This window comes from Pogona vitticeps, chromosome 1 (genome assembly GCF_051106095.1).
Source record: "Pogona vitticeps strain Pit_001003342236 chromosome 1, PviZW2.1, whole genome shotgun sequence".
NCBI classification, from domain to species: Eukaryota; Metazoa; Chordata; class Lepidosauria; order Squamata; family Agamidae; genus Pogona; species Pogona vitticeps.
Window position 1 is genome coordinate 86295633 of NC_135783.1, and position 24774 is coordinate 86320406.

At 43.6% G+C, this 24774-nt stretch overlaps 1 protein-coding gene across 7 annotated transcripts in view; it reads left to right on the forward strand.

Moving 5' to 3' along the window:
* MTCL3 (MTCL family member 3) overlaps positions 1-24127 on the forward strand; it is a 48229-nt gene extending 24102 nt beyond the window's left edge. For 5 of the 7 annotated variants that reach the window (XM_072996953.2, XM_072996947.2, XM_078383378.1 and 2 more), the window contains exon 8: positions 24061-24127. The gene's annotated coding sequence lies outside the window, so the exon portion shown is untranslated. Of the gene's footprint in view, positions 1-12135; positions 16575-24060 lie in introns of all 7 variants that reach the window. The other 2 variants (XM_078383376.1, XM_078383379.1) reach the window with 1 other exon arrangement.
* The last annotated feature ends 647 nt before the right edge of the window (positions 24128-24774 follow it).

The window sequence follows — 24774 nt, forward strand, 5'->3', positions numbered from 1 at the left end:
AACCATAGCAATTAAGCATTTAAACATTTACCATATACATTACATCAATTTACCTTTATTCATACAAACCAATTCAAAACCAGGTACATTTTACTTTTTGTCATCATTATATACACATAGTCCATGTTTCTTTCGCCGTCTTCAATCTTCAGGTCTTCTTGATAAGGCGTCAGCAACACAGTTCACTGACCCTCTGACCACCTTCACTTCAAAGTCATAGTCCTGTAGGTTTAAAGCCCACCTCATAAGTTTGCTATTGTGGGTTTTCATTGTCTTTAACCATTGCAATGGTGAATGGTCAGTACACAGAATAAAATGTCTTCCCCAGATGTAAGGCTTGGCCTTCTGGATCGCGTAGACTATGGCCAAACACTCCTTCTCCACGGTTGCCAAATGTCTCTCACCTTTTTGAAGTTTCCTACTCAGGTAGGACACTGGATGCTGGTCACCATTCTCATCCTCCTGGCACAGAACTGCTCCTACGCCGCTGTTAGACGCATCGGTGTAGATGGTGAACTCCCGGTCGAAGTCTGGAGCACGCAGGACAGGATAGTTGATTAACGCCTCCTTCAACCTCTGGAACGCCGCCTCACAGTCGCTGGTCCACGGGATGCGGTCATCAGCCGTCTTCCTCGTCAGATCGGTCAGCGGAGCCGCAATCTCGCTAAACCTCGGGATGAACTTTCTGTAGTAGCCCACCAACCCAAGAAATGATTTGACCTTTTTCTTGGTGTTGGGTCTAGGCCAATCACGAACAGCTTCTATTTTGGCCTCCAGGGGTTTTATCACTCCTCCCCCTACCATGTGACCCAAGTATTTTATTTCTGGGCTACCCAGCTGACACTTGCTGGCCTTTACTGTTAGCCCTGCTGCACTTAACCTCTGCAGCACTAACTCCAGGTGTATCAGGTGATCTTCCCAGGTATTACTGAAGATCCCTATGTCGTCAATGTAGGCCACTGTAAAGTCACTGAGCCCTGCCAAGGTCTGGTCCATCAGCCTTTGGAATGTGGCTGGTGCATTTCTGAGACCAAAGCTCAGGACTCGAAACTCATAGAGACCAAAAGGGCTGCAAAAGGCAGTCTTTTCTTGATCCCTGGGATCAATTCTTAATTGCCAATATCCCTTTACCAGGTCCAATGATGAGATGAACCGACAACCCCCTATGGTTTCAATCAGGTTGTCTAGCCTGGGCATTGGGTAGGCATCAGGAGTGGTTACACGGTTTAATTTCCTGTAATCGACACAAAACCTAATGCTCCCATCAGGCTTGTCCACAAGGACTATCGGAGAGGACCAAGGACTAGAAGAGGGGACGATTATGTTCTCCCTCAGCATTTCGTCCAGCTCCTTCCGCACCTTGTCCCTATAGGGTCCCGTTACTCGGTATGGGGATACTGCCTGCGGGGGTGCATCCCCTGTGTGGATCCGATGCATCACTCCCTTCACTATCCCCGGCTTGTTGGAAAACACCTGCTGATATTTACTAAGCAGCATTTTTAGTTCTTGCTGCTGGTCTTGGGTGAGTGCAGGACTGATCTTTACCTCCTCTGGGTTGTATTTTACTTCCCCTCTACCCTCCCAGAAGGGTAACTCAGCTTCCTCGCTCTCAGCTGCTTTTATCGCGAATAAAACCCTCTGTTCCCCTCTGTAGTAGGGTTTTAGGGCATTCACATGAACCACCCTCCTTGCTTGGTTCTCCTCCTGCTCTATTAGGTAGTTCAGGTCTGACATCTTGGAAATGACCCTATATGGTCCTGCCCATTTGAGCTGCAGTTTATTCTCTCTGCAGGGCCTAAGCCAAAGCACTTCCTCCCCTGGGTCAAAGTGCCTCTCTCTAGCTTTGTGGTCATACCATGTTTTCTGTCTGACCTTCTGAGCTTGCAGGTTTTCTGCTGCCAGCTCTAGATTTCTCCTTAGGTCATTCATCAAGGTGTCTATGTAAGTCACAACGTCTTGTGGGTCATCCTGGGTGATCTGCTCCCAATTTTGTTTGATCAAATCAAGGGGCCCTTTCACCCTTCTCCCAAATAAAAGTTCAAATGGACTAAACCCGGTGCTGGCTTGTGGCACTGATCGATAAGCAAACAAAAGGGATTGCAGCTTCTGGTCCCAATTGTTTGGATTCTCTGCCAAGTAAGCCCTAATCATGCGCATTAGAGTCCCATTGAACTTCTCAGTTAACCCATTACTTTCAGGATGATAGGCAGTGGTTTCCTTGTGTTTAATTCCACAGATTTGCCATAACCGTTTCATGAGCTTTGATGTGAACGATGCTCCCAAATCTGTGATTATCTCTGAGGCAAATCCCATCCTGGACATATACCCCACCAAAGCATCGGCCACTGTGTTAGTTTCGATGTTAGTCAAGGGTATGGCTTCAGGATACCTTGTGGCATGGTCCACAATTGTTAGAATGAACCTGTTCCCCCTCTTTGTGGCCTTGGGCAAAGGTCCCACAATATCCACCCCTATGCATTTGAACGGAGTGTCAATCACAGGCAAAGGGCACAACTTTGCTTTGGTCCTGTCGCGGTTATTCCCCTGCCTTTGACACACATCACATTGTTTACAGAACTCCCTGATCTGCTTCCCTATGTCAGGCCAGTAGAAATTCTGTGTGATTCTCTGCTGTGTTTTGTTCACTCCTAAGTGCGCAGCAAACATGTCAGAGTGCCCCCTTTGTAAGATCATGGGGCGATACTTTTCAGGTACCACCAGCTGACTTCTGATCCCATCTCCCCCTTTTGAGATATTCCTCAGGGTTTCTCTATATAAAATCCCCTTTTTCTCCAGAAATCTCACTGGGGTTTCAGGTGTTAGCTGGGCGTCAGTCACCTGTTCAAAACACTTTTGGAGAGTGGCGTCTGCCTTTTGCTCCTGTCCAAATCTGCTGTCTGTGGTTAAGGTTTCCACCACAGCTTCTGAACTCCCCTCTGCCTCCGTCTCTGGCTCATCATTACCCCCCTGAACTGTCCCTGTGGTGGCTTGTGAGCGTGTAATCACTAGCACCCGTTTCACATGTTCAGCCAGGTCATTTCCCACGAGCACGGCTGCTGGCAGAGTCGATGAAATCGCTAGCCGCCAAGCTCCCCTCCAGCCTTGAAAGTTGACAGGTACCTCTGCTACTGGCAGAGAGATTACCTGCCCCTCAATCCCTGCCACCTTTATGCTCTCATTTGGGATTATAAACTCCCTAGGAATAATATCTGGATGGCACAGGGTTACCTGGGAACAAGTGTCCCGCAGCCCCCTATACTGACGGTCAAGTATTCCTACGTCAACCCCTGCTGTCTCAAACAACTGAGAATCTGTTTTCACCAGCAAGCAGCGCTTTACCTCTATAAGAGGACCATTTTCCTCAGCCTGATCAGCAGAGGTAGCTGTTCCAGACTGAGTAGCCATGGCAACAGGCTCCCTCAGTGACACTGAGCCTTGCTCTTTCTGGACACAGAACACAGCTTTTGGCTTGGTTCCACTAGAATTCTGAGGCACCATTCCTTTTAGCTGCTTTAATTTCTCACACTCTGAGATTAGATGGCCCTTTCCCTGACAGAAATAACATTTTCTGGTGTATTTTGATTCTCTCTCATCTCGTTTTGGTTTTCCCTCCAAAATCTGAGGTCTTAGTTTCATGTCTGAGGGCTTCCCTTCACCATGGGCCCCTCCCCCTTGCTGGCTTTTCCCTGGTCCCTGAGAGTACTTGCTGTAGGTTTCTTTGGGTTTACCTACAGATTTCCCCTCACCCAAGGGCTTTCTTATTTGGGAAATAAAATCTGCGATCTCTGCGGCTTCTGCCACAGATTTCGGTTTCCTTTCCCTCACCTGGAATTTCAATTCCCCATGCAGGACTGAATAGAACTGTTCCAGTGCTATCAAGTCTTTAAGCTGCTCATAGGTCTCTGTCCCCTCCTGAGATAGCCATTTCTCAAGCAGCCTCACCAATTGGGCCCCCACTTGGGTAAAAGTCTGTTCTGGTTTCTTGGTTAGGGACCTGAATCTTTGTCTCAGCTGCTCCGCATTTATCCCATGTCTGGCAAACACCAGTTTTTTAAACTCTGCAAAATCTTTCATCAGTTCCTCAGGCATCTCGGCATAAACCTCAGCCAGGCTACCACTGATTAAAGACCGCATGATGGTCATCTTCTCAGTTTCCCTCACTGAGAAGTCCACAAACGCTCTTTCCACTAGGGAAAAGAACACCTCAGGACAATCTCCCTTGTGGTACACAGGGAATTTCTTCAGGTCAGCCTTAGACAATTGGCCTCCCTCAGAATCCCTATTGTTATTATTATTCTGATTCATCAGTTCCAATTTTTTTAATTCAAACGCCATTTTCTCTCTCTGCAATTCCAATTCAATTCTCTGTCTCTCTAATCTTTCTTCCTTTTCCATTCTCTCTCTCTCTAATCTTTCCTCCATTTCCCTCACCCTCAGTTCATGCTGTTGGGCTAGGAGTATTTTTCTGAGTTCTGGGTCCTGCTCTCCTGTGCTGTCACCTTGCACTGAGCCAAATTCATCCTCAGAACCTTGGTCAATCTGGGGGTCTTTCACTTCACTCATTTCTGTTACTTGGCTTCGAGTCAAGGGCATAACCCCCCCCTCAGAACAGGCTGCTTTAAAAAGTCAAGCCTCAAAATAAAATGACCACTTTTTTCCTTCTTGCCTCAGAACCAGCTCTCCCTAGAGATTGCTGCTGTTCTTCAGCACTAACTTGCAACAGTATCGAGTCAGAGCCTACCCCCCTCTGCTGGGCCTCTCAGCTGGCAAGCTAGCTCACTGTTACTACGCAGTTTTGCCTCAGCTTTTTCCCGCCAAAACTAGGCTGCCTCAGAGCACCTTAATCTAAGTCTCCCCAGTTGGCACGTTCTTCTACTAGCGCACCTCCCCGTGAGGTACACCTAGAAGATTACCTACGCGCCTCAGACTGTCCCTGACTAGACCCCCCTTGCTCTGGGCACACTTGCCAAGGCTTTGCTGGACCGCTGGACAACTGGACCAGTCGTATCCCACACGCTGGACACCAATCAATGTGACAAACCCAGACCTACTGGGATATGTCACACAGTTACACTAAGCTGCCACCAACCATTCCCTGTAAGAAGTCACACAGACCAGGGATGGATTTTTAAACAATAAAAAGAATAAGGTTTATTTTAAATACACACAGGGAAAAATAAACAATCAGGTGAATAGGATAAAGTAACGTGGCTTATCCTCACTCATACAAGCATACAGTTTGGTTCACACAGAACCCTTAACTTGAAGCACAGACCCTGAACCTATCAGTTCTGGCTAACCAACAGACACCTGAACCTATCAGGTTGGTACTCTGACACACAGTAGTACCCTGTCTGACAAACAGACTCCCACAACAGCTTCTTCTTCCCAGCTGCTGCTTCTTCACCCAGAGTCTCTCTCAGTGTCTCTCAGCATCTCATATATATACAGTACAGCCCCTCCTCCTGATGTCCCGCCTTCCACTCCCCATAGGATGGAACTTTCCCTCCAAACCCATGACAGACAGGTAACATCAGTGCTGTATGTAACACCCCTCTGTAGTAGGGTTTCAGGGCATTCACATGTACCACCCTCCGTGCTTGGTGTTCCTCCTGTTCTATGAGGTAGTTCAAATCTGACATCTTGGAAATGACCCTGTATGGTCCTGCCCATTTGAGCTGCAGTTTGTTCTCTTTGCAGGGCCTAAGCCAAAGCACTTCCTCCCCTGGGTTAAAGTGCCTCTCCCTGGCTTTCTGGTCATACCAGGTTTTCTGTCTGACCTTCTGAGCTTGCAGGTTTTCTGCTGCTAGCTCTAGGTTTCTCTTCAGGTCATTCATTAAAGTGTCTATGTACGTCACAACATCTTGTGGGTCATCCTGGGTGATCTGCTCCCAATTTTGTTTGATTAAATCAAGTGGACCTTTTACTTTTCTCCCAAACAAAAGTTCAAACGGACTGAACCCGGTACTGGCTTGGGGCACTGATCGATAAGCAAACAAAAGGGATTGCAGCTTCTGGTCCCAATTGTTTGGATTCTCTGCCAAGTAAGCCCTAATCATGCGCATCAGAGTCCCATTGAACTTCTCCGTTAACCCATTACTTTCGGGGTGATAGGCAGTGGTTTCCTTGTGTTTAATTCCACAGATTTGCCATAACCGTTTCATGAGCTTCGATGTAAACGATGCGCCCAAATCTGTGATTATTTCTGAGGCAAATCCCATCCTGGACATATACCCCACCAAGGCATCTGCCACTGTGTTAGTTTCGATATTAGTCAAGGGTATGGCTTCGGGGTACCTCGTGGCATGGTCCACAATGGTGAGAATGAACCGGTTCCCCCTCTTTGTGGCCTTGGGCAAAGGTCCCACAATATCCACTCCTATACATTTGAACGGGGTGTCAATCACAGGCAAAGGGCACAACTTCGCTTTGGTCCTGTCACGGTTATTCCCCTGCCTCTGACACACATCACATTGTTTACAGAACTCCTTGATCTGCTTCCCTATTTCAGGCCAGTAAAAATTTTATGTGATTCTCTGCTGTGTTTTGTTCACCCCTAAGTGCGCAGCAAACATGTCAGAGTGCCCCCTTTGTAAGATCATGGGGCGATACTTTTCAGGTACAACTAGCTGACTTCTGATCCCATCTCCCCCTTTTGAGATATCCATCAGGGTCTCTCTATATAAAATTCCCTTTTTCTCATGAAATCTCGCTGGGGTTTCAGGTGTTAACTGGGTGTCTGTCACTTTTTCAAAACACTTTCGGAGAGTGGCGTCTGCCTTTTGCTCTTGGCCAAATTTGCTGTCCGTGGCTAAGGTTTCTGCCACGGCTTCGGGACTACCCTCATCTGCTTCAACCTCGGGCTCTTCAGTACCCCCCTGAACTGTCCCCGTGGTAGCTTGTGAGCGTGTAATCACTAGCACCCGTTTCACATGTTCAGCCAGGTCATTTCCCACGAGCACGGCTGCTGGCAGAGTCGATGAAATCGCTAGCCGCCAAACTCCCCTCCAGCCTTGAAAGCTCACAGGTACCTCAGCTACTGGCAGTGAGATCACCTGCCCCTCAATCCCTGCCACCTTCAGGCTCTCATTTGGGATTATATACTCCCTAGGAATAATATCTGGATGGCACAGGGTCACCTGGGAACAAGTATCCCTTAGCCCCCTATACTGATGGTCAAGTATTCCTACGTCCACCCCTGCGGTCTCAAACAATTGCGAATCTGTCCTCACTAGTAAGCAGCGCTTGACCTCCACAAGAGGACCATTTTCCCCAGCCTGATCAGCAGATGTAACTGGTCCAGATTGAGTAGCCATGGCAACAGGCTCCCTCAGTGGCAAGGAGCTTTGCTCTGTCTGGACACAGAACACAGCTTTTGGCTTGGTTCCACTCAAATCATGAGGTAAATTTCCCTTTAGCTGCTTTAATTTCTCACACTCTGAGATTAGATGGCCCTTTCCTTGACAGAAATAACATTTTCTGCTGTACTTGGAGTCTTTCTCATCTGGTTTTGGTTTTCCCTCCAAAATCTGAGGTCTTGGTGGTTTCATGTCTGAGGGCTTCCCTTCAACATGGGCCCCTCCCCCTTGCTGGTTTTTCCCTGGTCCCTGAGAGTACCTGCTGTAGGTTTCTTTGGGCTTACCCACAGTTTTCCCCTCAGCACCTAAGGGCTTCCTTATTTGGGAAATAAAATCTGCGATCTCTGCCGCTTCTGTCACCGATTTAGGTTTCCTCTCCCTCACATGGAACTTTAGTTCCCCATGCAGGACTGAATAAAATTGTTCCAGCGCTATCAGGTCTTTGAGCTGCTGGAAGGTCTCTGTCCCCTCCTGAGACAGCCATTTCTCTAGCAACCTCACCAGTTGGGCCCCCACTTGGGTAAAAGTCTGCTCTGGTTTTTTTGTGAGTGACCTGAATCTTTGCCTCAGCTGTTCAGCATTTATCCTATGCCGGGCAAACACCAGTTTTTTAAACTCAGCGAAGTCCTTCAGCAGTTCCACTGGCATCTCTGCATAGACTTCTGCCAGGCTGCCACTGATTAAAGATCGCATAATGGTCATCTTCTCAGTTTCCCTTACTGAGAAGTCCACAAACGCTCTTTCCACGAGGGAAAAGAACACCTCAGGGCAATCTCCCTTGTGGTACACAGGGAATTTCTTCAGGTCAGTTTTAGACAGGCTGCCTTCCCCATTCCCTGGGTTCCCCTCATTATTATTGTTATTCCTATTTCCACTCATCATCTCCAGCTTCTTCAGCTCAAACGCCATTTTTTCTAACTCAAATTGTCTTTGTTTCTCCCTTTCCCTTTCCTGTTTCTCTTCCTTTTCCATTTCAAACGCCATTCTTTCTCTCTCTAATCTTTCCTCCATTTCCCTCACCCTCAGTTCATGCTATTGGGCTAGGAGCATTTTTCTGAGTTCTGAGGTCAGTTCTCCCGTGCTCTCATCCTGCACTGAGCCAAATTCCTCCTCAGAACCTTGGTCTCCCTGTGGTTCTCTCACTTCCCCCATTTCTGCCATTTGGCTTCGAGTCAAGGGCATAATCCCCCCAGAATAGGCTGCCTTCAAAAGTCACGCCTCAGAATAAAACGACGACTTTTTTCCTTTTTGCCTCAGAAACAGCCTTCTATAGACTGCTGCTGTTCCTTCAGCACCAGCTTGCAACTGTTGCCAGGCAGAATCCACCCCCTCTGCTAGGCCTCTCAGCAGACAGGCTAGATCACTGTTGCTTCACGCAGCTTTGCCTCAGCCCTTTCCCGCCAAAACGGGTTGCCTCAGAGCTCCCTAATCTAGTCCCCCCCCAATCTGAGTTTGCACGTTCTTCCACTAGCCTACCTCCCCGTGAGGTAAGCCTAGAAGATTACCTACGTGCCCTCAGATCTTCCCTGACTAGACCCCCCTTGCTCTGGGCACACTTGCCAAGGCTTTGCTGGACCACTGGACAACTGGACTAGTCGTATCCCACACGCTGGACACCAATCAATGTGACAACCCCAGACCTACTGGAGTATGCCACCATGTAGTTATGCTGCCACCAACCATTCCCTGTAAGGAGTCACACAGACCAGGAATGGATTTTACTAAATAAAAGAACAGGGTTTATTGAAATAACAAACAGGGTAAATAAAAGAATCAGGTAAATAGGATAATGTAACGTGGCATAGCCCCAAACATACACATATAACAGATTGGTTCCCCCTGAACCCTTTAAGGTAACGCACAGACCCTGAACCTATCAGTTCTGGCTACCTAAATAGAAACCTGAACCTATCAGGTATGTACTAACTGACAAACAGTTGTACCCAGTCTGACACACAGACTCCAACTCCTAACTCTCCACACAAGCTCCAAATATATATACAGTACAGCTCCTCCCCCCTGATGTCCCGCCTTCCACTCCCCATAGGATGGAACTTTCCCTCCAAACCCATGACAGACAATTACCATCAGTGCTGTATGTGACAGTTAGTTAGTTAGTTAGTTAGTTAGTTAGTTAGTTAGTTAGTTAGTTAGTTAGTTAGTTAGTTAGTTAGTTAGTTAGTTAGTTAGTTAGTTAGTTAGTTAGTTAGTATCATTTGTAGGCCACCTTGCTCCCAGTGAGGGGACCCAAGGCAGCTCACAATGTTAAAACAGGTAATACTAAAAGCATAATAAATTACAGATTAAAAAGTAATTAAGCAGCAATTAAAATTAATAATCCATTAATTAATTAAAAACAGTTGAAACTCCATTTTAGTGGACCCATATTGTAGGAAGCCATGAATAAAGTCATGCCAAAAGAGAGTGTGTGGGCACTTCATTCGGTTCAGCTTCTTTTCCCCTTGTGTGACCTGCCGCAAGGCCCTGCTATACCACTGTCTGCTGGCAAATGATAATCTGTCTGAAGCCACTCACCATGTTTGGCTATGGAGCAGACCAAGTTTCTGTCTTCCCTTAGGATGTGAACAGTCATCTTGGCATCAGGAAGATTGCTGGATAACAAGGGCCTTAATCTTCCCCTGGCTCTTGCTTCCTCCCTCCCTGCCCCCTTTTTCAGTCAGGAAGTTTGTTTGGCAGTGTCTCTAAACAGCCTGGATTTTTAGGGGTTGGCAATATAACAGTTTTTTTTTTAAGAAATCCAGTCTAGCCAAAATGTGTTTGAACACCAAACTGACTTTTTCCCCCCTCCCTTTTTTGTTGTATCTTGCATCTTTCCCTTGAAGTGTGTGGGGGGGAATCAGCTTTCAGAGTCACTGACTGAAACCCATAACATTTTAAAAAGTCAATGACACAACTGCGCTTTCAACAGAATGGTAATTCTAGGTGGTTCTCCTCTCCCTTGCTTAGTAAAGATGTCATTTAATACAGAAGGGTGGATTCACATGCACCCATGAAACATCAGGCTTTATTGTAACTGCTCAAATTTTACAACAGTGTAGGACTGCATGGCAACTTTCATTGCAGTGCAGACCTTCATGGGTGGTTTTAGGGTAATAATCAATGCAGTTGTACTGCACTTTATATAAAGCCAACCTAGGCCTGGACTTACATCAATTTTGCTTTTGGCAGAGCCCAGATCAAAGTTCTAAGTCGCCTTTTGTAATTCTATCTTTGCAGCTAAGAACCAACTTACATAGGAAGTAGGTAGTTCCCCCCATCTCCCAATTGACATATGTGCTTAAACACACAGAAAGTGGAGGGGGACCTGGGGTTTGTAATTTTTACAACAGATGGGATCTTTGGATAAAGGGGATTAAACTCTCCCTCCTTCCTGACAGTATCTACACACAGTCCATTGCTTCAAGAGCACTGCCTCCACATCAGCCTGTCCTACTCCTCTTTATTTTTTCTTATTTCAATTTTACATATGTTGAAGAAAGGTATGAGGACAAAACTGAGATGTTACAGAAGTTTTACAGGCATGTGTATCACAGTTGCTGAACACCTAAATAATTCTTCCAGCTCAGCAGTGAATCAGAACTAGCTTATACTGTATTACTTAGATGTTTATAACTGCTGTTAGTTAGTGATTTAGTCCAAGATACTTTGAGATTGTGTTCAAGGGCTTTTTGCTTGTAATGACTGCATGGTTGATGAACAGGTTTGCTAATAGCCAACCACTAAAGCAGTTAAACATGTGTCTCACAGCACTGATTTGACTGTAGCTTTAAGCAGGCCCTTAATCAATGATGAGAAGAAGTATACTCTTCTGCATCTGGGGCAGGAGTAAGATTAATTCATTTACTGTTGACTGCTGTTGGCTACTTTTCATCCCCTCTTTTAACAGAGGCATGGGGATGGTAGAAGAGGAGAGTAGCACTATGGAATGCATAAAGCAGTCATTGTGTAGTTTGATGAATTGACCTGAGCTTGGGAATATTACTGTTTAGACTACAACTTCCAGAATTCACCCACTATGAGGGTAATGACTAATGATGACCAATGGGAGCACAAACTAGTGTTCCTGTTTTCAATAGCTGACTACTGTACAACATCTTGGAGACAATCTTTCCCTTTGGTCCATTGAAAGAAAACTAAGCAGGTTGAGGGCAAAGTACAGAGCCTACTTTTTGAGCCTCTTAAGAATTCCAGGCCCTAATAAGAAACCAGACTTGAAGGGCATAGACACACCACACACAACACAGCAGGTGATGGAAATCTTTTGTGGATTAAAAAAAAACATAGACCCAGGACGTTTTATATGTTCAAGCACACTTGCAATTTAGAGTTCCTTTGAGGTAGCCTTAGCCAAACTGACACTCTCCAGATGTGTTGGCCTACATATTCTCATCATTCACAACCAGCAGCAATGACAGCTGCTAGCTCGCTCTCCTTTATTCCCGACTTCTTTTGTATCTTTAAGATGCTTCTCAGTTCCCAACATGACATAGCTGAGCAGGGTAAAGATAAACATACCACTGAAATGGTCTGTGACTCACATTACTATGGTAAAGGTAAAGGTTCCCCTTGACAATTTTTGTCCAGACTCTAGGGGGCGGTGCTCATCCCCGTTTCTAAGCCATAGAGCCAGCGTTTTGTCCAAAGACAATCTTCCGTGGTCACATGGCCAGTGCGACTTAGACACGGAACGCTGTTACCTTCCCACCGAGGTGGTCCCTATTTATCTACTTGCATTTGCATGCTTTCGAACCACTAGGTTGGCGGGAGCTGGGACAAGCGACAGGCGCTCACTCCGTCGTGTGGATTCGATCTTACAACTGCCGGTCTTCTGACCCTGCAGCACAAGCTTCAGCAGTTTAGCCCGCAGCGCCACCACGTCCCTTTTGTATGATACTACTACAAATAAATGAAATGGCAACTTGAAGTTACTCTTTCAAAGTCAGGGATATTTCTTCCCTCTGAAGATGTGTGTGCCCAGAAGCTCCTTGACTACAGATATAATAAGAGGAGGATCTGGTGACATGTGTCGCCAGTTCTTTGGAACTGGAGTGGAGCAAAGCAGGTGGTGCTTCAAACCAAAAATATCTTTAGCCACTGAAAAACAGAAAATTTGCTAGAAACAGTGTCTAAATGTGTTAGGGAAGAAGAAAGGCAGATGAACTGTAGATGACCTTCAGGAGTTGTTTACAACTTGTGCTGAACCTTAAAGAACATCACACTCCACTTCTTTTGCTTGGCTTGGAATAGACCGGATTAATTTAGAGCTGCTGTGATGACAAGGAAAAACAAAAGGCAAAACCAGATTCCATTTGCAAATACAAAATGTTTACTCTCATACGGTGTTGCCTGAGTGCTGAAAATAAGCATAAGTGAAAGCGACAGCCATGGATTTCCAACAGAGTGCACAATAAACAATGGATGCCCATGCCAAATTGCAGGAACATTTCAAAGGGGAAACAGGTACCTCTTTCTCTGGTTTGCATTTTGGAATATTCAAACCTGCCATTGTCTGCCATCAAAATGCACCAGGAGAGTATATCCTTTTCTAATAATTAATGCTCATTCCTAGCATACCTTAGGATGTTAGTGTCCTATGCAAATGAGTCATAGGATTCTCAGACTTTCAGACTTCCTGATAGTACCTCTCTGTTCCCTAAGCTGACAAAAGCATTTCAGAAAGAAGTTGGCAGATAGATGTGCTTGTCTCCAGCTGTCTGGAGCATTTTTACTGGATATTCTGGCTGGATTTTATTTGAAAATCATAATGGTTGTATAAGTGCTATTAAAGTTGTACTGTATATGCTAACTTTATATAAGAATATACACAATACAGCACACAACTGATTACACAGAATGTCTAATTTTATGTCATCATATTCTGGGCAGAACTCTCTAGTGCTAATGACTGTGCAGATTTTTAAAAATGTTATATGGGAAAAGAAACGGTGTGCATGTCACAAACCAAAAAAGCTTTGTTTTGCAATGGTCTGGGAGCAGACAGTGTAGACTATCCACAATCCTACTATTAGATATAAATTTTCTGCCTTTCCTTTAGAAAATTGTGTTGCTTTTCCTTTTAGTAATGCATCTTTCCAACTTTGTGCTTTAACCTTCTGCCCAGAAATCTCTCCCAATAGACTCTGGAAGGCACAGCTTGGATAGCGATACTTCATTGGCCCTTAAATTCTTAATTGTATCTCCACATTATCTGTCTGTCATATATACATAGCATTTTGTACTTCTTGCTGGAGGGTCTGGCCCTGCGAATCAGAAGGGCATGGCCATAGGCCTCAGATTTGGGCCCTGAAATCTCAGGTTCTTGGCTATTGCTGATCTGTAAACCCTATCCACCCGTAGTAGTATGTGGTTCATGCATGGAGGAGAACCTGATCCCATAGGGAGGCATCTCCAGAGGAGGTACTTTCCTTGCATCAACCATCAGTGCCTCAGCCTCTTTCCTTTTCCTTTGAATGAGTGTTGTGTGTCTTTCTTTGTCTCCAAATAAACATACCAAGTGGTTATAAAGATGCAGTTTTGTCCCTTTGCTAATATGCTATTCATTACCTTCTAACCTAAATACTTTCAATTTGTGTATGTCCTAGGGGGACCATATTTGTTAGCTGGGATAGAAACAGCCTAGCCCAAGAAGTTCATCAGCAGAGGGTGTAAACTGCTTGCTTATCAACCTTCCAGGATATGTTGTCTGACTTCCAGTGAACATGAGCAATGTGGCTGAGCAATGTGCTCTACTATGAACTTCTGCTAGCAAGGCAGGGAAAGGGCTCGGCAAAACAACTGTTTAGCAAACATCCCCAGCTCTCCATCTGTGGTCTTAGATCTTGCATGGACAACATAGCATGTGCCACAAAGAAGAATGAATATAGCCAGGGTACACATTCCAGCTTCATACTTCAGTCAGAGCCAAATGAACAGGCATACTGTTCAGGTTAACATTGTTGCAGAGTTTTGAATTTCTGCTTAAATTCCCTTTTGCTACACAGTAGAAGTACAGAGATCCACAGAGCAGAATAGCTACATGTCCCCCAGAGTCCACCCCTTTCCAATGAACTGGCACTTAGGGTCTTAGTAACTCACTCTGAGCCATTTGTAGGAGAAAGAATTAAAAATATATATATTTACTTACAATGGCTCAAAATTACAGATTTGTGTATGCCACTTTCTTTGCTACACACATACTTAGCAACCAACTGAACAGATCAGTGGTAAATAAACAGCAGCCACCAACCAATGAAAAAGAGCAAAAGAACACTCAGCAGAGAGGAAGGGCTCTTTTTGAATTTCAAAAGCTGGAAGGAATAATTGGTTAGTGCTGGATAGATAGACAATCATCCCAGCCCAGAAAAGTCTATCCTAGTCACTCAGACAACAGATAGAATGTGAAGATGTAAATAAAACAACAGACAGGTCCAAGATGAAGGCATGGAGCTAGTTGAGGCACAGTGAGACAAGATGCAGCGGGCTGAATTGGAAAACAAGAAGCAGCAGCCAGAGAAAAAGAAAGTTTTCTTTAAATAATAATTTTTTAAAAAGCCTATCCAAGGCAAGTAGCCTGAAAGCCCAGACAGATTTCATCGCCTGCATTGGCTTGTGTAGATCCAATGAGTCTTCTTTCACTTCTCTCCCTTTGCTTGTGAACATAGTGGTGGCCTGAAGGCTGAAACCCTGCCGTCTAAGCCAGAGGTCCAGCTTTAGGCTTGAGTCCTAGTTTAAAATCCACCAACTGAATTAAAAGCCTAGGAATCTGCTCTGCAGACTAATGTGGGGTTGCTTTCTTTTTGCCAGTACAAGAAAGAGCATCCTATAGAGCAGAGCCATAGCAGAATTGAGGTTGGTTTTTTTTTAAATTAGTATTTTATTTCTTTTAGTTCTGGAGGATCTTTGTGCCATTCAGAATAACAAAAAATGAACTGCTGGATAGTTCATTAGTTTAGGACTCTGGCTGAAGGGCCAAAGGTTGGGATTTTTAATTCCCACTGTGCCTCCTTGACAGGGACTGGACTTGATGATCCCTAGGGTTCCTTCCAGCTTTGCAATTCTAAGATTATCTTGAGTTCCTCGCCTTGCAGAAATTCATCCTGGTCATGTGTGGGCCTAGGAGGGGGTTGGTGCAGATCCTAGCTGTCTGGTTACATGTGCAGCACTGGTCTCTTTGTGTTTCGTGTCAACGTTTACTTTGTGCAGTCAAAGTAAATTTCAAAAACAACATCTATGAAAGATCCAATGAGCACAGAGTTCAAGCAGTTATTATGTGTCTTACAAATGTAAACCAGTGCCTGAAATCATGCTGATACAGCTGGCAACGGACAACCGGTAGAAATTTGGAATATTCTTCTTTGTGTTTGCCAAGTGACCCCCACCCCCACCCTCCCATCATGAGGTGGGGTCACTGCATTCCCCTCCAGCTGCAGCTGTTGAATCGTCTTCAAAGGCAGCCACACATAGACTTCATTATGCAGGGACATTAATAAGGATTGTTGGGGGTTGAGTCTCATTTAAAGTTCGCCTTTCTGCCAGATGGGAGTCTGGCATTTGCCAACCGCTGTTCTTTGGAGAAAGAAGCCTGAGAAAGAAGCCTCGTTTGAAAAGTGTTGTTTGTTTGTTTGTTCTCCTTCTGACTGGCTGTTAATGTTTTGAAAGAAGGAAATCAGTTGTGAATTGGGTGGAGGGTGGCTGCAGCTTTCACTGTACTTATGAAGATTCCACATATGTGCTCCGGGTGGGGCTGAAGAGGCAGTGATCTTTTATGAAAGAAATCTAAACCCGGCTATTGTTGTAGCCCTAATATTTGCACAGGCTGCGTTAGCAGTTCAAAACAGGTCTTCACGATAAAAACTAAAAATGTCCTGGACATGAAGTTGTTTACATATAATATAAGAAGATATAAAGTTACAGGGCAGGGGATTGGAAGAGACTTTCAAAACCATCCTGACGTCACATGGAAACCAGCTGCTGGGGATGATGCTAAACGGAACTGTTTTTCAGTTTGCAAAAGCTGCAAAGTTGATCTGATAAAGGGCTCTGGGAGCTGCTGTCATTGAGAAGCAGACGGCTTTCCTTTATTTAAAGCATTGGGATTTTCAGACCTGGAAGCCCTTTTCCCACTCTCCCTGTTTTCACTGACTTTTTTTTTCATTCATACTGACAGCATGGTGAAAGGTTTCTTCCACTACGAAGGTAGGTTTATGCTTTAGTTTTCATTTTAAACTTCATCGCTGATTTTCACTTGCTTATGGCAAACGAGAGTGCGTGTGCAGAATGGGATGTGTCCCAAGGACTGTTTAGACATCTGCCGAGTGTCTACCCCTGATTTGAATGTAGGTCAGTAATTGTTTTCAAAACGGATTATCTAAGGAAAAGCAGAGTGAGCTTCTTGTAAGCAATATCTGAGAGTTTGCAGCCTGTTTTTTATGCAGTTGTTTTTTTTAAAAAAATTTCTCAGCATCAGAGTGTCTTGGATGTGCATGCATACCAATTTAGATGCTTGTTTCTGCTACAGAATGTGGCCGTTTTTGCAACGTAGACTCAAAGCTTAGCACAGACTGAGTTGTTTGTAAATCAGACAAAAGTTATTGCTGGTCTTGAGTGCTGCCTCTGGACATCCAGTTTTGTTCCTTTCTATGTGAAAACATAACACCTCTTGGGCTGATGTCACTCCCTGTTATTTTTAGTGTCAGATTTCCATACCCCAGAAGGCTAGTTATTTCAAACTATTTGGACTTATGTAGGTGTATTTCTGTGGTAAAGAGAGCTAATAGCATGCAACCTCTCTTTTTTCTTTTTAAATAAAGGAAAGCTTGTTTGCTTCAATAAGGAAGGGAGAGGAAAGTGCAGCTGATGGCATGTGACATTGATTACCAAAATAAAGTTTAAATGCTGTATTGAGCTTCTGACCTTGCCTAGGACATGTGGAAAAATGTCGATACAGCCGAAGGGCAGATGCCGTGCTGTTTCTCAGGGCAAGGAGAAAAGCATGGGCAATGTCCAATGCAGGCTGTCTACCAGCACAATGGATGTCAGCAGAATTGAGCGGATGGGATGATTCCTTCCTTTCCAGCCACTTTCTCCCATGGGCCCCAAGCAGAATTCCAAGGACTCCTCAGGGCCAGTTTTAGGGTACTACAGAAGGTTTCAGAGTGGGAATGTTTCAGTAACTTCACCTGCAGAACACTTAGCTCCATGTTTCACTATAGGTGATTGTTATTTTCTGGGAAAATAAAAAGGTTTCTTCTACATGCAGGAATAACTTTATGATCACCCAAATGCCACAACTTGTGTGATCGTTAAATTTCCCCCCACCCACCCCTCACTTCCATATGTGTTCACAAGAGATGGAAATGTAGCTCTAGTTTCTGAGTAAATAAAGGCTCATTCAAAAAACAGAGATAAGGAGATGAGCTGAAGTCCTTTAAGGAATTTATCCACTATAATGCCAGCTTGAGCAAAATTAAACAGTGACCTAGTTCCCCATGTGTAAATATCAAACCTGAGCTGTAGCATTCACGGACGGAATTATTAACATGTGGCAAGACCATAAGCAGTAGTGGGAGCAAATAAAACTAGTGTTAATGTTAGGGAAACATACAGACAGAATGCTGCTTGGTTGGGTCATCTGGGTGTGTTTAACTGAGTTGTACAATTTATCGCCTAACGAGTATTTGTGGGTATGAAATACTTTGCTAAAGCCTGCTAGTGCTTCGTAATTGAATAATTTGCCTAGTACTTTACATTCTTGATTGTGATTCCTTTTGACACAACAACCCTGTAGATATGATCACTGTCATCCCATTTTACAGGAGAGAAGCTGAGGTTTATAAACTCACTTCAAAGTGATCCAGGGTTGAAGAGGGTCTTGGATCCACATTTTCTGGGACCAAGCTTGTTCTCTAACTACCTGGCCACAATGGGGCTCTGCATAAGACCCAGTTTAATATGTGTGCCAATCTGTGAGGAGGTTTGAATCAGAAGAAACCCATCACAGAGCATTAGCTTGAGTAATGCATTCCTCTGCTCTCTTCCAGCCATCTCACTCTAAATTATGTATAACGTAATGACTCTGGCTCTGCCCTTCTGAAACCTGATTGCACTTGGATTAACTTCAGTGTGGTTTCAGAAGTGTAGTGTGGTGGAAGCAGACTGTTCCCATGTATTAATTTAAGAAATGCTCAGTGTTTTCATTAAACAAACAAACAAAGCTGCACAAGAGAGAATATACATTACGGTCCAGTGTATTATTTCCACGATTGTGCTGTAATATAAAGGTATTTTGTGTTTCTGATTGAATGATTGATTTTAACAGGTTTTTAAAATCATTCTTTATCTTTTTACATTGGGATCTGCAAAGTGACAGATCTTTATACTGTTCAGGTCATGTAAATTAAGAGAGGAATGCTTTGTTTACTTCCTAAGAAGTCTGTTTTAATAAACCTGATCAAAAATAAACAATACACTCTCTATAAAATGCCATACTGTTTTTAAAACGTAAAAGCAAACATAAGGATTGCACATTATAGTAAATATTTAAAAAGTATTGACATGGCTGTGCATGCGTCTTTGAAAATGGCACAGAAAGTGGAAACTTTTAGTAAGGAGAAGAGTTTTGGGGAGATGGATCGTGTTTTTTTTTTTTTTTTTTTTTTTTTTTTTTTTTTTTGGTAATTCTTAAAGCAATAGTCACTTCAGTCTTGGCACAGATGGAGAACTTTGGCCCTGGAAGTGATGGAAGTTTCATTGGCCAGTTGCTCGCTACTGCCTGAAAGCCAAGGCCTTTGCTTAAACAATCGGGCCACATGGCCTCCTTTTCTGCAGAAATCCCATGTTGTCTTTCAGCAGCTCAGTTATTTGCCATGAACCTGATTTGCAATCAAATTATCTTGAATTTTTTCAGACAGGTATAAACTGAGAGAAATTTGCTAGATCCAAAGTTAGTTTGAATCGAAGCTGAGGGAGGGGGAAAGAACAAGCCCTTTGAAGCTTCAGAGTCCAGTGTCGGATCTGGTTGAAATCTGGAGAGAGAGGAAGCAAAACACTGCATTGGTCAGGTAACCCATTCAAAGGCATCTATGGAGTTTTAAGAAAGAATGACGGCACCAAGGAACCTCATTTATTTAGTGTTTTTATATTTTAAAAACCTAGATCTCATATTCCCCACCGCACTCGCAAACAGGAGAGAGAATTCCAGACTTCTTAACAATGATTGATAACACTGAAAATAAACTCTAAAGTAGTGAGCCCTGTGGCACAGTGATTAAACTGCAGTATGCCACTCAAGCCTCTGCTCATGACCTGAGTTCAGTCTCATCTGGTTCAGGTAGCCAGCTCAAGGTGGATTCATCCTTCCATCCTTCCAAGGTCTGTTGCTGGGGGCGACTGTTTTCATAATTATTTTGTAAACTGCCCAGAACATGTAAGTCTATGCAACAACTAGATATTGTGAACTGTCAGTTCAACTTTCAATGACAGGTCTCACTTAGTTTCTGTTGTCATTCAATACCACCGTAAATGGAGAAGGAAACCCTTAACATCATCTAGTTTAACTCATTTTCTAAGGCTACATTAAAAGTTCTTGGGTATTCTCAGACTCTTGAAGATGGAGGGCGGGGAGGCAGAATTAAGTTTTCTTTCCCTGATTTACCCACTATAACAGGGACAATACTGTTCTTTAGGGAAACATAGTCTACCGTTGAGAAGACCAGGCTGATGTGTTTCAGAAAGAAGGCTATATGTGTATGTGCCAGAGATTTAGTCATATGAGCTCAAGGATTGTCCATAGCTGCTGGAAGTGATTGATTCTATCCTCCTGTCACAATATGGCATGAACAGTGAATAGGGGGTAGGTTGGGATCACTCCCACTCTCAGCCAATATGCATTCAATAAAGTATGGTGGGCAACTTGTCATCCTCCAGATGTTTGTTGGGCTTCAGTACCCATCAAACACAGCTAATGGGTACTGGAGCATTGCCTGGTTGCAGTATTGGAATGGGCCAGGACTAATAAGCTCAAATTGAATCTGTACAAAACAGAGTTTCTGCTTCCGGTGATGGTGGTGGGGCTCTGATAGGTATGGGGGGGTTGGTCCCTAGGTTGGATGGTATTCCCTTCCAGTTTAGGGACCAAGTGTGTTCTTCTAGACCTAGCTCTTTCTTGGGAGTCCCAGCCAGATCAGCCTTCAACCAGCCTGAACCTGATCCAGAGGCTTCAGCAGTTCCAGAACGTGGCAGCTAGACTGGTGATTAGTGCAAGTAAATTTGACCACATCACTCCAGTTCTGGCTCACCTCCACTGGTTGTCCGTGGCATCCCAGATCAGGTTCAAGGTTTCGAGACTCACATACAAAGCCCTCCATAGTTACTTGTCGGAGCGCCTCTCCTTAATGTCATCTGCCCGACCTACAAGGTCATACTGGTCGATGCTCCCAAGGATGGCCACGCTGAGGGAGGTCTATAAATCGTCTACAAGAGGTAGGGCCTTCTTTGCAGTTCCTCCAACTTGATGGAACCAGCTTCCAGGGGAGCTCTGCCTAGCCCCCTCCCTGTGGACTTTTAGGAAGCAGTTAAAGATACTGCTTTTCAGAGAGGCAGCTGACCACTTCCCCCCCTCCCGTTTCTTTCCCCTCCTCTTCTTCCCTCCCCTCTTTTCATCCATCAGCTCTGGATTAGTTGGTGCCATTTGGGGTTGTTGGTTTTTTTTAGGATTCTTGCTATTGGTTTTAATATCTCTATTTTTATCTCCTCCCCACCCCCATTTTATGAGTTGTAACCTACCCATAGTAGTGCTGTGACACTAATGGAAGTGGGATATAAATTCTATGTATGTACGTACGTATGTATGTACCCTGTTTTCCCCAAAATAAGACAGGTTCTTATATTCATTTTTGTTCCGAAAAACGCTTATTTTCAGGGGATTTTTTTTTTCATGAACAACAATCTATGCTTATTCAAATACAGTGATGTTATCTTATTCTGGTTGCTGCACAATGGTGCAGGGTGGGGTTTCACTTAGCTGGAGCTTATTTGGGGGGTAGGTCTTATATTACGAGCATCCTGGAAAATCATACTAGGCCTTATTTTCAGGTTAAGTCTTATTTTAGGGGAAATAGGGTGTGTGTGTGTGTGTGTGTGTGTGTGTGTGTGTGTGTGTGTGTGTGTGTGTGTGTGTGTGTGTGTGTGTGTGTGTGTGTGTGTGTGTGTGTGTGTGTGTGTGTGTGTGTGTGTGTGTGTGTGTGTGTGTGTGTTTTGCCCTTTTATTTTTTATTTTTTGTATTTTAAATGCTGTAAGCTGCCCAGAGACCGTCAGGTAGTGTGGGTGGCATATAAGTTAAAATAAATAAATGCATGCATGCATGCATGCATGCATGCATGCATGCATGCATGCATACATGTATGTATGTATGTATGTATGTATGTATGTATGTATGTATGTATGTATGTATGTATGTATGTATGTATGTATGTATGTATGTATGTATGTATGTATGTATGTATGTAAGTAAGTGGGGGATATTGGGAGTTGCAGACAACATCTGGAGTGTCACAAGTTGCCCAGCCCTGTTTTTTGAACAGACTTTGGTCATGCCTATATTTGTAACAGTGCATTAATAACATCTGCTCGCAATGTCTGTGGAATATATAAGGGCTAGGCAGGGCCAGTGGCTGTGACCCTCATTCCTCTCCTCCATATTTATGGCCCATGCCAAGTTGCATGAGCAGGCACTTGGTGAATCATCAGGAAGTGTAGTATCATGTGAATTTTGGGATGGCACAACAGCAGAGTAGAATATTGTTTAGTCTCTAAAAAGAGAGAAATGCACTCTTGTCGCTTTCTTCCATGCTCCAACCCTAAACATGTGGTCCTGAATTGAAACTGGGGGTGGGGAAAACTAATGGTGAGACACAGAGGGAGTTGCAGTCCCAGAACATCAGTCCCACAAAGTTTCCTTCCCTCATTTAGAAAGCGAAATTACAATTGCCCACTGTTCAGCTTCCAGTTGCACTCAGTGCCTTTTGGGAGATCTTATTTGGATCCCTCCCACAGGAGGCTACACTGGCCCCATCTTTACTGTCTTTCTGCAAGCAGGCGAAGAACTTTCTCTTCAGGCAAGCTTTCCCTGAGTGAATGGCTTCCAAGTGTGTGGGGTGGGTGGGTTTAAAATGGATTGTTGTACAGTACCTTGCTGCATCAAATGTAGTGTGATGTTGCTTATGTTTTATGGCATTGTATTCATTGAACTTTTTAGTATTATATACGGTTGTTACTAACTTAAATACATTAGGCACACCCGATTTTCCACTTCTGTTTCATACAGGTAATACATACAGGTGGGTAAACTATGGAGAGTCATGTTTTTTAGAAGACTGCAAAATTGAAATCAGCCTACCATTGCTGTAGTTTTTTCCTGTAGTATCTATATATGTTTGTTTGGAAGAGAATGGAGAGAATGATTGCATCAGTGTAAAATCATCCTCCTTCGCGAACTTGCTATCTTTAGATTCTCCAGGGCTGTCTTGCCAACAAAGTGTGAGAAAGCAGGACGTGAGGCAGTGTCTTAGGTCTTGCGAGGTTGTCAAAGCTTTCGTTTCCACTGCCAGACACTTTGGGAAGGACAGAAGTGGCTCAGCAATCTGCAGCACCCTTCCGTTACTTGGCAACATTGGGCACCGTGAGCCCGAAGAGAGTTTAAGTTTGGACACGTACTTCTCATCTGCCTTTTTGCTACCTACTTATCTGTATGCATTGTTCCTTCTTAATATATATGCTGTTTGATAAAGTCAGGGGAGAATAGTTCACTGATGACCTTCTTAACAGTTTTCTTTGGTATATTTTTAATATAGCAAATTATATATATATATTCAAAGTAAAAGAATGAATACCTTCAATATCAACATTACAAAAGCAGACGGAATATATATGCTTGAGTTCTTAAGTACTAAGGACATATTTATACAGCACCAATCAGTATGCCTGTATTTTTGTGAGGATTATTTCTATTCCAATAAAATACATTTATAAAATTTTATCATAGTTTGCTTATTGAACAATGTCTTAATCGTAGCGATTAGATTAGCCACTATCATTATATCTCATATCTTTCTGTGCCATCATTCCTTTACTACACTTCAACTTTTCTGCAAGAAATGTTTTTGCTCCTGTTGATGAATTACTCACCAGTATTCTGCACTTCTTCATTAATGCAGCTGTGCAAATCATGTGCCAACAATGCCTGTGGTGCATAGATTATGCATTCAGAACATTTCCCCAAAACCTTGTAAAATGACCAAGAATATAGTTTATCAGCATTTTTCATATTTTATTTCCATTTATTCCCCAAAGTACTGTATGTATTAAACAGTAAATTCTGTGAGCACATGATGCCACTGCAGCAAATGTTTATTTTTAAAATGTGAATTGCTGCATGGAGCACTAGTCGTTGGATAGTCCAGAAGTACAATAAATAAATACATGTGATGGAACAGCAGTAGGTATAGAAGTCTCTCTTTGCATACATTTTAAATTTCTTTCATTTCCATTTTACCAAGATGTCTTGTATTGGACTTTTTTAAAAAAAACTGTGTAAGAATATATTGTGCAACCAGTCTTTAGTGTAAATTATATCTATTGATAATCAATCTGCCTGTTCTGTTTTTTTTCCCTCCAACCTTAAAGCTGGAGCCCAAGACCGCTAAAGTTTCTCTTGATTTAATAACTCCCACATTCCAAGAAAGAATAAAAAGAGAGAAAAGGAACCTAGAGACTGCAACTATGGACTTACAGACACAATTGGAGACCACAACTGAGAGGAATTGGAATCAAGAAAAAATGGAACTTCTGGAGCGTTTTGACAATGAAAGGAAGGAGTGGGAATGTCAATGGAAGGTCATGCAGAAGAAAATAGAAGAGGTACTTTGCATTGTTTTGATTGTCAGTGGTAACCTAAAGCTAATATTGTGGTCAAGACTTGAGCAAAGCCAAAAGCTTCAAAGAAGCTTTCACAGAGTCATGCTGTTGGATGGGGTCACCCATGATGACCCAACTCTGCTCTAAAGGAATATTGCTTTTTATTGAGTGGGTTTGCCACCATCTAGCCAGTGGTGTTGATTTTTACATGCTCAGGCTGGTTCTGCTGTCTGCTATCATTTCACCAAACATGTCAGGGCTTATTGAACATAGGGCCTTCTGTATAAATGGGAGAATGCATGTAAACTACTCTTAGGCTTGTCTCCTGCTCTAGTTAGCACATTTGTGACAGATCCTTGTCCATGTTTTAACTCTGTTATTTGAGAGAATATCTTCTGCAGCCATGTGAAGCTGCTTGCTTCATTTTAAAGTTGTTCTTACAATCCAGTGTGTGAAGATGCCCTCTGGTCTCTCTTTCTGTGC